Raw genomic sequence first — 15,834 nt, forward strand, 5'->3', positions numbered from 1 at the left:
AGGCAAGAGAAACAAAGAATAAAGACATATGTGCAAAAATTAAGAGGAACAAATATCAAACAAGACAAATCATGTGTGCCATACACCAAGAGCAAAGAATTGTGCAAAGTCACTTGAAACACGTAAAGAGCTCAAGAAACAACCTTTATAAAAATACTACATGAAAGATTGGAAGCTTTTATAAATGCTTTATATCTTTCAATTTTTTACAAAACTATATGTATGGGCGTTTCAGCTAGGAGAAGGAATGATACATTAGCCAATTTTACAAAGCATTCAATGACGATATATAATGTTTATTTCTTGCCAAATACAAACATCTAAAGCATTCTTATGTGAAAGATTAGAAACTTGTTTAAACAATGTATATCTGAGACTTAGTAATTTCTTCCATGTCTTTATTGTTAGAGAAGGAGTAGAGAAGAAAAAACTAAAACACCATGCTTTTGGCCACATTCACGATTGGCCTTGCCACTTTTTCCATGTCTTGATTGTTAGAGAAGCAAAAGATGAAAATATCATTCTTCTTTGTCACATTTATAGGAGACCTTTCCACTTTTTTTCTTCCATGAAAACCCTTACTAAGTCATATCAAACCATGGTATTAAAACCATAGAGGCTACATTCATACAACATCTTGTTGTACCCGATGCCAAAATAGCATTTTCAAACTTGCTTTATGGCATTCATATAAACAAAAGTACCCAGGCAGTTGCAAATCATCCACTTCTGTGATTCAAGATCCTGCAAAAAAATAATTTAAAAAATCCATTAAGACAAATCAGACTAAACTCAGCGCATAGTAATAATCATAATAAATCTTTTATCATATTAGAAAGATTACAAAGAAGCCCCTACCAAGTGCGTTTAATGCCCCTTAACAAAGTCATTGAATACATTCCAATCATTCTCATCTAAAGTATACTTATTGCTATTACACTCATAGGTGAGGTTTGCCAATGCAATTACGCTCTCAATATTTATCATGTCAAGGTCTGTAAGGTCCACAAAATTTGCTAAGAAAGCTTCCTTAGTTATGAAGTTTCTATTCAACGTATAGTTGGCATGATGAACAATCCAAGACCTCCAAATTTGAAAGAAAAAGGACTTTGCCTGCAAGATAGACTCGATCCACAAGATTCAAATGTGGAGATAAGAAGATGTCGATGTAGTCTCTAGCAATTTCAAGATAAGCTTGTGTTCCTAGCATGCTCCTCTCTTTTCTATGAATTCCATTGTTTGCCAATTCTCCCAAGCACCATTGCACTTGTCTACTGCATATTCTTTGAGCTCTAGCCCAATTTTGGCAGTCATCTCGCCTAATGTCTCCCTCCCTTAGCATATGCTTGTCGATAGAAAAAGCATCATACACAATAATGACATGATTTAAGGTGATCCAAACATTGCCAATAGCCAATTGACACTTAGGCTTGTCAAGAACATTGACTAACTTTTTTCCATTATGTACAAAATCTTGATCATGCAGCCCAAAAACTTGATTTTCTGAAACTTTTGCTGAGAGGCCATCCATCCCATTTTATCCCAAATCTACTACCTCTTTTATCTAGATAATCGGAGATCATCAATGTTCTTCGCCGACTATCACCATCAGATAATCGAAGATTATCAATGTTCTTCGCCGACTATGATTCTTGGTAAAATCTAGCATGACATTGAAAGGGTGTAGATCACAATGTATAATGCCTTCTTGGTGTACAGTTGCTAATGCATCAACCAATGCGTGTATGATGTCTAGGGTAGCTTCCACAAATGCCTTTAATCTCGTAAGCTGTACATCACTTCGTATTGGATTTGGTTCTCTCCTAGTGACTCCATTGCCTTTCAAGCATAACACTTGCTTTCTGAAAGTCCCTTTCTCAAAGGGTAGCTGCATCATCATGTCTCCAATACTCCCTCCATTGAAGTATGGAAAAATGTTGATCCAAGGTAAGCTTCTAGTAAATCCTATGCATCTGACAATCCCTGGATGTAATATTTGCATTCCATACTCTTTGTCAAATGACTTTAAGGTGTGAGGTATGTTCCCTTTGTAGCGCTTCGCCGCATAAGTAATACTTCGAGGAAAGAAAGAGATGCCATTAAAAGTGACTTTAAAGCATACTCCAAATGAGCCAGCACCAAGATTCTCACCCTCCTCTATAGCCTCATGGGGAATACCTAACAAAATTGAACAATCACCATTCCTAAATGAATGTGCTTTGTGAGAAGCATCCCTGCGACTACCCTCAATAGCTAACCATGCCTCAGAAGTTGGATCACATGAATGTTTTGATTGCTCATATCGCACTCTCTTCGAAATAGTGAAATGTGAATCTATGTCTTTTACCCTCTTGCTTCTACCCTTCTCCTCTTTCCACTTCAAATCCCAAAAACCTAATTTTTCCATGTCAATATTAGGAGGCAAGTCATCTCGCAAGTCTTCTGCACATTTCTTCATATTTCCTATGATGCTATTGATCATGTGACGTACTCCACCTTCATTCATTTCACTCTTGGGCAACGTCTCTCCCATTGTGTTGGCTATGACCTCATTGTAGAAACACTCTGTCCGTATTGCATTGCTAGTTATGTCTATTATTTGCTCCTTGCTCATCTTACTTATCCCTATACAAAGATGCCGCCTAATGACTTTGAGCCAATTTTTCCTTTGCTCTGCTTGCATCTTTTCACAAAAGGATTTCTGGCAAAACATGCATTAAAAAACCAAGTTTTGAGAGAGAATCTAAAATATATTCATAGATTAAATAATCAATGAACACAAAGTTAATTACAATAAAGAACACAACGAACTCCATTCTTATGAAATTTGCATCCTTATACATAAGCAACTTTCAAAGACCCCATGGATAGGCTATAGAGAAACGATAGGGTTTGCAGTGGAGCGATAAAAAATAGACGATACTCAGACACAACTGAAGAACAGAACTCAGAAAACATAGTGCCTGTCGGTAATATGAAAAACTGAATACAAGAACCTCAAGCCGCCATGTCTCAAGGATCGTGGCTGAGGCTTATCTGAAAGATGATTCCATGTAGAGAAACGGTAGAAAAGATAGCAGCAGAGGGAGCGAAACTCAATCCTCCGTGTAGCTCGATCATGACGAAGATGATGAAGGGCTGGAGTGTTGGGGTAAAGGGCAGTGTGCCCACCCACTTGTACAATGCCCATGTATACTCATATATATATATGATAGAGGAATAAGCTGGAGTAGCTTTTGCTCCACCACTTTTGGTGTCTCCTATCCCGTTGTGTGCTCTCCTCTCCCACAACTGGTATCAGAGCTAAGGAGAGCTTGGTGAGTGTGGCCAGCAAGGTTAGAGAGGAGCAGCCTGGTATGAAAGCGACGAGCTCGACGTCGGAGACGTAATATGGAGACTCGGCTCACTGGGAAGTGACGCTAGGAGGTGGCTTTGGTTTTGCCAGTCTCCACGACGATGGGCGCAGTGATGAGGAGCTCTTGGCTGCAGGTTGTTGGAGTTGCTGTGCGTGGAGGATAAGATCCGCTCTGACATTCGAGGGATGCCATGAGAGGTCACTACTGAGTTTGTCGATGCTGGAGCCATTTGTTATTTGGCCTACGAATCGCCATCGGTGGGTTTGGAGCAATGGACGTTGAGGCTGAGCGTCTGAGTAGAGGCTGTGGCGCTGCTGAAGGGCTATGGAGATGGCGCTCGTGAGAGAGTAGCTGAGGGATATGGCTTGGCTGCTCGTATGGTTGACTGTTTGCGGGGCTACCAGTTTACTCATCCGTGTGTGGTGGAGGCACAGCTGCGGACTGGTTTGTCCCATTGAATAGAGGACTTGGCCGATGGAGGGTTGACTGTGTTGTGAGCTATGTCGAGTCAGCTTGCTTGCCGAGGCATGAAGAGTTGCTCACGTTGGAGGCAAACATATGCTGAAGCTTTGCTTGAAGCTACTGTGGATGGCTGAGTGCCTAGGAGCAAGAGCTGTGGGCGTTGCAATGTTGATGATGACTAGCTCTGTTGAGGATCACTCGTGGCAGTCCATTGCATGGAGGGCTGTAGGGATGCTCCATCCCGTGAGCAAAGGAAGAGCAGCCCAGTGATAGCAACAACATCCATTTTGGAGAAGATGAGCTGTTGGAGAGCTTGTGGATTGCATGTTTGATGCAGTTGTATGCTTGGGAGATAGCCACTGTTGCATTTGAGGTCTTGGAGCTGAGCATTGGCTGATTTTGGCCTCTTTGCAGGACATTTTGTAGAAGTACACCTTGTGGACATTAGCTGTGGATAAACTGATTTGAGGCTGTTGCTTAGGCACTTTGCGGGACTGGTCATATGCCATTTTGCAGTCTTGCACAAGGAGCTTTCGATCTGTATATCACTTTGGCAGTGGCATTGACACATGCTTTGACAGTGGTACATGCCTGGTTGAGATGCATTGACAGCTCGTTGGATGCATGGTTATTTGCCTATGTTGGATACATACGGTGGTACGGTGATGTATTGAGATCCTGTCAGATTAGCATCATTTGGAGCACATTTCGGGGCTGTTTTGCCAGTGCTTTTGGGCTATTTAATTGCTGATCTATGAGCATTCTTGGGGCTGATTTGGTTGGGCATTGTACTTGCCATTTTGTTGGTGTTGCAGTTGACATACGGGGTGATCTGCTGGATGTATTTTGACCATTTTTGGGGCTGTTTTTTGCCGGAGCAGATGAGTGCTGTAAAGGGCAGCAAACATTCAAGGAAGCTGCTGTTGCTGTTTTTATGACAAAACAATCATTTTCAGGACTGAATATCTCTTTCCTGGTGCGGAATTGCACTTTGTGCCAAACTGGAAAGTTGTAGTTCACAGAATATACTACAACTTTGCTTTTGGAAGCAAGTTGATCCGGTATAAGCTGCAGGAGTTACAGCCTCTGCAAAACCACAAAAAGTTGCAGTCTACTGTCTATTTGTGACCAATGTGCAGGAAGCTGTTTTTCAGGTGAGAATATCTGAGAATCCACAAGGATTTGGCTCTTGAAGTCAACTAACAAGTTGTAGATCTTTTTACCAGCTACAACTTTTCTGTTTACAGCTTTGGCATCCGGTCTTTCAGTGAAAAGATATTGCTGTTCAAAAACAGGGACAGCGTGTTACTTTGCCCAAAGTGGCTGTGAGGTATTGTTGTAGGAATTTCTCTTGCACAACAGTGAATTGGGAACTCACAGTAAATTACAGAAAGTGATTGGGATCTCACTTCAGTCCAAGGGCATTATTGGCATTTTGGCAAGTCACTTTGGCACATTTGGCAAGTGGTGAATGCTTGATTTTGTTGCCAAAGGATTGCGCGCTTGAGGTGATGCATTGGTGATGCAGTAAATGCCATTTCGATGCATTATGGATTTGCATTGGTGGATGCCGCACTGATGTTTATGGATAGTTGAGCTGGGCTCCTATTGCCATTGGTTGAGCAGATATTGCTCATTTGGTTCAGTGCATTTCTTACTTGGATTGCCAAGCATTGGCAGGTTACTAGGCTGCATATATTCTTGTTTATGCTTCTTTATGGCTCGTGCTTTTGAGCATTGGATCAGCCAATTTATTTGGAGACCTAATTGGTCTGGACAACACTATATTTTTTGGTCATTTGGGTTACCTATTGCACTATATTGCTCTTTGGTTGTGACCTATTGTGCCACAGATATGGCATCTACAGCTGGTAGTGCCCTCTTTGATATTGAGAGGTTGGATGGATCAAACTTTCAGTATTGAAAAGAGCAGATTTATGATGTGTTAGTGCAGAAGAGGCAACATAAGCCCATTCAATGCAAAGGTGTCAAGCCTAATAGCATCAAACAGAGTGATTGGGATGACATGGATGAGCAAGCATGCTCTATCATTCAATCATCACTCTCGAAGTCAGTCTACTTGCAGGTACAGGATGGTGTACAGGGTGTAGATTACCATGCATATGAGTTTTATACTCGTATATGCCGGATGTATGACCATGATAGTGTTATGTTACAGCATGATGGGCTGAATTACAGCCTTGATATGCACTCCAAAGGTCGATCAATTGGTAGAAACAGGTCATGTTCAAGGGGGAATTCCAAGAGCAAGTCTAGCTCTCGGACTTGTGTTAGATGTTTCTATTGTGGAAAGTATGGCCACATGAAAAAGTATTGCTGGAAATGGCTGAGAAAACACAAGAAGAAGAGCAAGGTTAAGAATGACAGGAAGAAGGAGAAGAAGCATGTTGAGCTTCAAGGCGTGGATGCCAGGGTTTCCACTGATAGTAGCAGTGATGAAGGCATTCTTTTGTCTATGTCTGGCACCTCCTTCTTGGCCACTGATGTACCCATTCTCGGTGATTGGATGTTAGATCCATGTGCTTCATGTCATATGACCCCTCATAGGTCATGGTTCAGTGCATATCAGGAATGTATTGTGGAGAGTGGTTTGATGGGCATTGATCATTCTATGGATGTCTATGGTTATGGGGATATCCACCTTGTTATGCCTAGTGGCTCTATTCTTGTTCTACAGAGGGTTAGACATATACCAAGACTTGCTACGAGCAAGATCAGTACTGGACAGTTGGTTGAGGCAGGTTATCATGTCTCTTTGGGTGATCATGCATGGAAGATTGCTAGAGGCAATCTGGTTATGGCTAGGGGATCACGGGTTGGATTCTCTTATGCATTGCATGTATCAGGTGTCCAGGATAAGATGCTTATGATTAGTAAGCAGCCATCAGCTAGTTTATGGTATGCCAGACTTGGACATATGTCTACTGCAGGTATGGAAGCCCTTACAACATTGAGATACATTCCTATTATGGATGTCTCTCAAATTTTATGTCATGATTGTGATGATGATCAGCAGTCAGGATCCTCCTTTGTGAGGAAGATAGTCAGTGAGAGGTATCTTGAGCCATTGCAGTTGGTTCATAGTGCAATTTGTGGGCCTATGCCTACCGTTTCACTGGGTGGCGCCTCTTACTTTGTGACATTTATTGATGCTGCTACAAAGTACATATGGGTATATCCGATTCGGCAGAATCATGATATATATGATACATTTCAGTGCTTCTTGGGTAATGCTGAAAATCAGTCAAGAAAGAAGCTATTGAGCTTGATGACTGATGGTGATGCAGAGTTTACCTCTTCTAGATTTCAGCATCTATGTGATACACTTGGTATCAGGAGGGTGTTGACCACTCCTCATCTTTCTGCTCATGATGCCTTGGCAGAAGGCATAAATCGGATTCTATTGGACAAGATTGGTAGCATGCTACGGTATGCAGGTCTTACCGAATGCTATTGGGCTGAGGCATGTAAGACAGCTGCATACTTGCTTAACAGGTCACCCAGGAGATCTCTGAATGGTAGAGTGCCATTTGACTTCTTGACAGGCAGGGCACCATGTTACGAGCATTTACGTGTGTTTGGCTCCCAGTGAGATCTGGCATGAGATCTTGGTTGACAGGCATCTACAGCTTGTCATTTTCTATCCTGCAAACCTGATGTTTGCTAGCAGCTTATCCTCTATGCACTTTGCACATTGTAAAGTGCCGATGGGCATAGGACGACGGTCTAGTCATCTTGTTTTTCAGCCTATGGCTGATTGTATTGTATGTGTACTATATTCCCTTAAAGGCACACTGCCTTTAAGTGGGAGGTTGTTGGGGTCAAGGGCAGTGTGCCCACCCACTTGTACAATGCCCATGTATACTCATATATATATATGATAGAGGAATAAGCTGGAGTAGCTTTTGCTCCACCACTTTTGGTGTCTCCTATCCCGTTGTGTGCTCTCCTCTCCCACACTGGAGCTGCCCTAGGAAATGGCTGAAAACAACATGCTCTGAGGAAGGAACCTTCAGGCTATCTCGAATAGCAACATGATGAAGAAAAGGAGCAGATCTGGAGTAGCAGCTGGAGGTCCAGGGCTAGATCTGGAGGAGAGGAATAAAGAGACAAAAAGGAGTTGGGGCAGAACTGGAGCAGAGGAGTAGATCTGGAGCAGGAGGGGCTGCAGCAAAGGATGAAGTAAGGTAGAAGGATATAGACATAAAGTCTACATCCGCTCGAGATGGATCACGGGGGCTCGAGTCTAGAGATATCTGGCACATAGTAGAAGTACCTTGTGGTAAGATCAAAGTACCACGCTCTGGTGGGACTTTGGATCCCTCTCTCTTTTGTTGTGCCCATAGTTTTGGATGGAAATATATTGTTTTGGTAGCTTCTATATCTGGCTGGTTCATTGTCTATTGATGAGCCCTACATTCTACACAAAATATTTCCAAAGAGGACTATGCAAGCTACAATGACACGAACATCAAATCAAATGACTAAGTGTCAAAGCTTGGACAGTTACATTTAATAATGTTAAGTACAACAACATCAAAAGTTGAATAAACAACCAAGTGTTGAAGCCGAAACTATCATACAACACTGATAACCTACAACGACACTGAAAGCCAAATAAATGACCATGTGTCGAAGTTTAAACATTTGTTTTATGAAATAAGCTACGACAACACTGAAAGCCGAATAAACGACCTAGTGTCGAAGCCTACTTATATAATAAATTATATATCTAAAAACAACACCAAAAGTCGAATAAACGACAAAGTGTTGAATCCTATTACTCTTCTAAGGTTGAGAGACGACACATACAGTCAAATGATACGACCAAGTGTCGAGCTAGTTTCAAAACAATGAGAAGGAGTCCTTGTAACGACATCAAAGGTTGAATATTACAACCAAATGTCGAAATGCAGACTTACTTACTTAACCGCACATATAATCGAGTAATACGATCCAATGCGAAAAGATAAGCACCATGCAAATGCATGGCCCAAGTAATTGACTCAAATATTACATTACAAATCAGATGATCGACGTATTATGTCGAAAGGCCAAATACGACACTACGTCAATATGTAATAGTCATGTAATATTAAGAATAAAAAGGTTATGGCATTGACATACTATATGAAAAGACGACACTACATCGAACATACGTGAAGAAGAAACCCCTCCCAAAAAAAGCTTATCAACTTATCAAAAATTTGCCAACGGATGGGTTATTGAGCAGAGAAAGAAAAGCTATCATACCTTTATTTCAATTATAGTTTTGATTTTGGATTGCTAACCAGGCACAAAGCGAACAGAGAGTCTCCTTGGTGACCTGCACAAATCCAAGGGACAAATAATAGAAATCCTCTCAGTAGAAGGCAAGCTATAAACTCCAGTTAAGTCGTTCCCAAAACTGCCTTTTCGAGATGCAGTGCCTTATGAACAAACTTATTAGAGAGCTTATGTAAGGTAAAGGGGAAGGAATAAGGTAAATAAGGAATCCTAAGCTATGGATGAGCAACCCAAGCTGCGTGGAGACCGATGAAGTGCCTGTTGTTGTCGTGGTCACCACACTCGTCTTGAAGTGCTGGCGGATTGCAAAATTCTCTCTCGCCATTGTCGGAGACATTACCAAATCCTGTTGCCCCTCCCAAAATGGATTCACTACTGGAGGTAACAGCAAGCTGCAGATGCACTCACCGCACTAGTCATCGTAACCGTAGTTGGAGAGAGTCACCAAAACCTGGTGCCTCTTCCAAAATTATCCCTCGCCCCACTGTTGGAGAGAGTCACCAAAACTTGCTGCCTCTCCCAAAATGGATTCACTACTCGAGGTAACAGTAGATGCACTCACCACACTAGTCACTGCAACCAAAGTCATAGTCCCTTCCGTCCGTGGCAACTCCGGCAGTCCTGGCCATGACCAAGGCCACAATTTGTGTCACTCTTGTGGTGCTTACTAGCAGAGTGCTGACTGCCTTTGAGGTCTACTGCATTGAACGAGGTGGTGGCAAAGGGGGCATTGGGGACACCATGGCTGTTGGTCAAAGGAGGGGCACTCAAACTGGGCATCTCTAACTGAGAAGAGATTCCGCCCTCTTCATTCCTCTTCTACTTCTTCTATTGTGTAGGTAGCACAATCCGAGGACCGTTTGGCACCAAAGATGAGATCGTCGCTCTGAGGCACAGGGAAACCTCGAATCCCTCTACCCAAAGAGTAGGCTATGCAACTCAAAAATCCAAAGAGTTGGCTATGCCTCCATTATCCAGCAACATCTTGCCACTCCCCTTGAGGCTTTTCAAGGTCGTTTCTAGCTCTCGGCTCATTGCCTTCCGCCTTGTCCTAATTAAAAACGTTATACTATTAAATGGGCTCTATGGCAAGTTTCCTCCATGATCTTCCCCTGTTTTTGCTTTGCAATCCCATAGCCCTGGCTTTTGTGTTGCAATCCCATACATGTTAGACTTGTGTGATATTTGAAAGCCATCACTGGCGCTCAACACAGAGAGAGAGAGAGAGCAACGCACAACAAATGAGATTGTTCATACTTCGCAACTCACCTAGTTCTCCTGCTGCTGCCAGCTTGTGTAGAGTCAACAACGTTGAGACAATTGGCTTGACAACCGACAGAGAGAAATATGAAGAGCAGCCCACGGACATTCTCTCCATCTTGCAAGAGCTCACGCAATCATCCATCTCAATCCACTCAGAAATCTGAGTTGTGACTATGGATGTCTACATTGAAAACCAGAAATTTTGGGCAATGTGTTACTCGCAAATAGTGCCTTACCATTGGCTGTCCACTGGAGTAGCAAGGTTGTCTGTTTGCAGGGCATCACTACGCAACCCACTGAAGCTCTAGGAGAGCGTGCAGGCTGATAGAGATCGAAGGTGCTAGAAGTAGGTAGATGACAGTTGTGGGTGGTCAGAGATCCCTATCTAGGCAACACCCTGTCTGCTAGAGGGTAGCACACTGAACACATTCTATTGTTTCAGGTTTTGTCCATATTGTTTTTAGCAATCTACAAATATATGATCAACTGTTCTACTCTAGTGTTGCACTGTTCAAAGATCTAAGTCTGTATGTATCTCTCTATGCTATACACATTAATGAAAGAAGTGGGATTTGACTGTGTGTTTTCTGGGCATACGCTTTACAATCTTCCGCTCCAGGGAGTGTTGGCTGTAGCAAGTAGTCTTGACCTCTGTTTTCCAACTTATTACCCCCCAGATTTTTTGATTTGATAAACAAAAATCCAATCCCTCAAATTCAATTACCTAGAATGCCTACGGTAGATCAACGCTATGCCCAATCTATTTCTCATGTAGTCAAGAATATGAGAAGGGTAGAGAGCTGGACTAGAAGATCTGCTCTCTGGTCATCAAGCAAAGCCAGAAGAGTTAAACACAATAACATATTAGCATATGAAGGACCGCAAAAGCAAAACAAAGAGGGGCCAAGGCTAACACCACACGAAGTAGAAGAGACGCAACAAGATTGAACACAACACGAATTAGTAGAAGAGATGCAGCGAGGATTGAACTCTTAGCATCCCTCCTAGTAGTGAAAACATGAACACTGCGAAGAGGAGCCACCTTGTTCTTGCCGCTTTCTTTCTTATGATAATAGTTTTGCTGCGTTCTCGTCAACAAAGTCTGCAGCATGATCTCCCGTGAAGTATTCTTTCGTTCTATACTGCAACCTTTTGATTTGCAAATTGCCTGTAGAACGGAGGTAGGAGCACCTTCAAGGATCGTTGTTAGCTTGAGGACTCAAGATCGAAGACCTAACAGCTTGAGGACTCAAGAGCTAGGACCTGCATTACAGTGCACAAGCCCGAAGTGTCATTATGTGAAGAACCTGCAAGGCAAAGCATGGGACGTAGGAACTAAAGCATCTGCAATAGATGGTTGAAAATCACTTGTAGAGATCAAGAACTCGACTTTTCGGTATTGTATTGAGCTTGAAGTCGTAGTCTCATCATTTTGGGAGAGACAGCCAGTAGGTGTGCAGAGGAGCGAGAAGCCAACGAACGGAGAAGTTGGAGAGGGAGTAGGTGGAAGTGGTTGATTAGTGAAAGAGGGAAAATCCTCTTTCAAATTATGTTAGAGGAGGCTTAGCATGGCAAAGCCTTATAGGCTACAGGGAGATAAGGTTATCTTGAACCTCCTCCATAAACCAGGTTATCGTGATCCTCCATCAACTAGGCTCTCTCTTTAAAAAGCCATTTATATAAAGCTATATAAAATTAACCTTTTTATATATGCTAAGCATGCAAGGTTTAAAAACCTTGATTTTAGATTCTAGTGCACTAAAAAACACTCATGTTTTATGAATGAAAACCCATAAAAATTGCATATTTGATCTTCCAAGTCAAATCCCTATGAAACACTTACAAGAACAATTTCCATAAACCTGCAAATAGAAAATTATCAGGTGAAACCTAAAATTTTGTAGTTTCATTGTAAGGCTTTGTAGGTTTTTTGTGAACACTGGTGCAAGGCAAGTACAGGTGGCGAGCGTGAGCTGCGAGCTGATAAGAACATGCAACAAGTCACCAATCATTTGCTTCCACGATGTTGGCTAGGATTGCAAAGTGATACTTGGCACGATCACCAACATCAAAGTAGGGTTCACACACATGGAAGGCCAAACATCAACACTCCCTCATCACTCAATGGTGTACATCATACAAAAAAAGTTTCAATATACTCACAAGGCAAGGCTATTAGGATACGTCTACTGTTGATTTTGCCAAAAAGATAGAGCACTATACTACCTTTATAACTACTACAATCTCTTCCATATACTCACCCCTACCCCAAACACCAGACACTGTAGACTCCCTCAACCCTGAAAGTCTTCATCTCGGACAAGTTCAAAGCAAAACTCATAATCCAAAAGAGGTCCTACTGGTGGCAATGGCAGATTAATCCACTCTATGCAAATATCCATGTCACATGTTGCAAACTTCTGGATAATTTTTAATAAAAAACGCCCTTCTGTATATTAACTTTTGGGTATTAAATTACTTCCTTATGTATATATAAATCTGTAAGTAATTGAATTAATAAAAACCCATCTGTTGAACTCACGTGATAGGGTTACATATGACGAGTGACCCCCCCGAGATTTATACTTTTTAACATTATCAAAAACAACATTACTTCTTTTCGATGCAGAAGACATAAAATCACCAATAAAAGTACGTTCACGAAGATATACCTCACATTCTTCTTAGTGTAGTAGTCGTTCCAATTCCATCGAACAAATAAGAGGAGAGTTAGGCACATCATGTTCTCCTTGAATCTAGAAGACTCGACCCTCTTTTTCAAACATAATGGAGTTATTAAGATAACTCCTTTGTAAGCTATGCCCAAGACTATACAGCCATTCTCAACCAAGCACTACATTTATTCGATCGAGATGCATGATTTGGAAATCCAAGGCATCCTGATATCCTTGAATATCCACATCTACACCATATATCATGGTGTCCCAAACTTTTTTATCACTGCCCTTCGCCAAAGAGACCACATATTTATGGGCACTGGGACTCTCAGCAATTTTAATTTCTTAACTAACGAGTAGTTTAAGAAATTATGTGTTGCACTATCATCGACCATCACTCTTACTCTTTGCCCCTTAATTTTTCCATGTATCCTCATTAAATCATGAGGACCAAAGGTGGGCTACCACATTGCTGATGATAGACAGCACATGTGGGTGCTATCCTCATGATAGACCTCTACGTCAATGTACTTTTCAGTACCATTAAGGGGCAACACTTGCACCGCATGCACTTGTCTTTGTGGAGGTCTATTTGAGGCTTTAGCTCCCGCTGGTTTATTTTTAGGGCAGTTCCAGGTAGCATAGTCTTTGCCCAAACATTTGAAGCAAAGATTTTCTTGCCTGGCCCTTTCATAATCCTCTTTCTTCAAGAGAGGATAATTTTGTGTTTGAAGTTTCTTAGGTGGTGCCTGAGCAACCTCCTTCTTAAAGTGCCCCTTCCTTTTCAAATTGGGAAATTTATTGAACTTTGGAACAAAACCTGTTTGCTTTGAAGTTCCAACTCTGAATTTCCCCATCGTATCATCGTATATTTGGGCATACTTAATGGCTTCGTGAAAGGTTTTAGGAGAATTTCTTTTCACCTCAACCTTATAAGTGTCTTTCAGACCTCTCACGAAACCCCTTATCTTTTGGAATTCATCAATTCCCTTCAACTTAAGGACTGCCTCCCTATAGTTCGCTATGTATTGGACTAGAGTGTTTTTACCCATAGTGCAATTGTCCCAAGTCTCCCACGCTCTTTCTAATTCATTTTCCGGTAAAAACTCTTTTAGGAAGGCTTGTTCAAACTTAGTCCAATACCTAGGGATTCTATTACTCTCCCTGAGGCTCATCCACCATTTATAGGCTTTATTTCCAAGGGAAAGACGCTTCCATGACTTGATTTTCAGGAGATGTATTCCTGAGTCGGTGGAAGTCTTGCCACTTTTGCAAGAACGTATTAATCGCATCTTTATTATGCTCCTTTTCTTCCCCATTGAAAATTGGCGGTTTTAAGTCCTTAAGGATGTTTGAGGTTTCTCTAAGTCGAGAGGTAGACCTCCAAATAGCCACATCAAATTGCCTCCCCACCTCATGTAGGAACTCGGCCACATGAGGTCTTAATAGGACCCAGTGGCTCCTCAGCTCTAACACCTTGGCTGGCAAGGCACCCTGAGTCTGGGGACGAACATTTTCTGAGCGAAATCTTCCGAGCATCCGAGCGAAGGAAAAAAAAAGCTTCCAACTATGCAAAAATATGACAAAAATGGATAAGAAGAAAACATAGTTTCACTTAGAAATATGAAAAGTATTATAGGAATGCCTATTTTATACACGAATATTTATGTGAATCTTTGGGAATGGTGAGAACATAATGGGATGGATTTTGAAGAAACCCACATGTAGAGTAGACTTCTCTATGAAAATTCCCTTATGATCCTTCTTACAACTTTTTACTTAATAGGGGGTGACATTGAAAAACCTCTCTCACCCTATCTTCATGAAACAGTTTCTCCAAAGAAAACTCATTGAAGCAAGCCATCAAGGTAGTTTCGCCAGCGAAACCCCTTTGAACAAGGTCTTTCAAGGTAGTTTCGCTGGCGAAACTACCTTGGACAGCACTTTTAAAAGTGACATAACTTTCACATCCAATGTCCAAATATAGTCATTCAGCCACTCAAATTGATCGGAAAACCCCATTTGAGCACATCTATGGGGTTATATTTTGGAAAACCTTGCATATATAGTATTAAATATTACATGTATTTTATGAGAGTGATATATAAGCCCAAGTTAATACTTATTTACAGTAATTTAAACTTCTATAGAAATATGTCCATAAATATATTGTTATTAATACTATAAAAACACTTGAAAGATATTGCCATATGATATAAATGTGTTTAATAAGTAATTATTTATGTATAATATTATTATGTTGAGAGTGATTATGAGGGACGTTTCTTAAATGAATTATTTTTCAATACTTTTTTAAGGTAATAACAAGGGTACAAAGGGATGTCTATGAATAAGAAGATTTATGTTATGTAAAAATGAATGGGTGACTAGTTTGTATATTTTTATGATAAAGGGATCTAGTTCTAATGAAAATAAAAGTGTAAAAACCATGTTTCCTAAAGAAATACTATTTTTAAAATCTCTTGAAAAACACGCTCGTATAAACCTGCTCATAGGTTTTTGCTCGTAAAATTGACGCATCCCCTGAGTCTTGAGCCTCCTATGTAGCAACACTCTATTCAAATAAAAAATCACCAGCTTCCTCGAAGCTGGGGGCAACTGTTCATAGCCACAAGCTTAATGAGATTACAAAAGTGCAATATTGCATAAAGGAAAAACCAGATTGTACGTAGTTGAATTTCAACAAACATTCATGCATATGTCAAACTAGAATCCATACTCTGCCTCTTAGAAATTGTGCTTCCCCT

General features: G+C 41.2%; 1 long non-coding RNA gene across 1 annotated transcript; it reads right to left on the minus strand.

Annotated features, from left to right (window-relative positions):
- Nucleotides 1–536: 536 nt before the first annotated feature.
- Nucleotides 537–11,912, minus strand: LOC147895476 (uncharacterized). The gene is made up of 4 exons (XR_015541944.1): nucleotides 11,757–11,912; nucleotides 11,431–11,556; nucleotides 9,093–9,165; nucleotides 537–744 (listed from the first exon to the last, which is right to left on the minus strand). It is a non-coding gene; the product is annotated as an uncharacterized LOC147895476 (long non-coding RNA).
- Between the last annotated feature and the right edge of the window lie 3,922 nt (nucleotides 11,913–15,834).

The sequence above is a fragment of the Dipteris shenzhenensis genome, chromosome 13, assembly GCF_047967505.1.
Source record: "Dipteris shenzhenensis isolate YYH24624 ecotype China chromosome 13, Dip_SZ_1.0, whole genome shotgun sequence".
NCBI lineage: Eukaryota > Viridiplantae > Streptophyta > Polypodiopsida > Gleicheniales > Dipteridaceae > Dipteris > Dipteris shenzhenensis.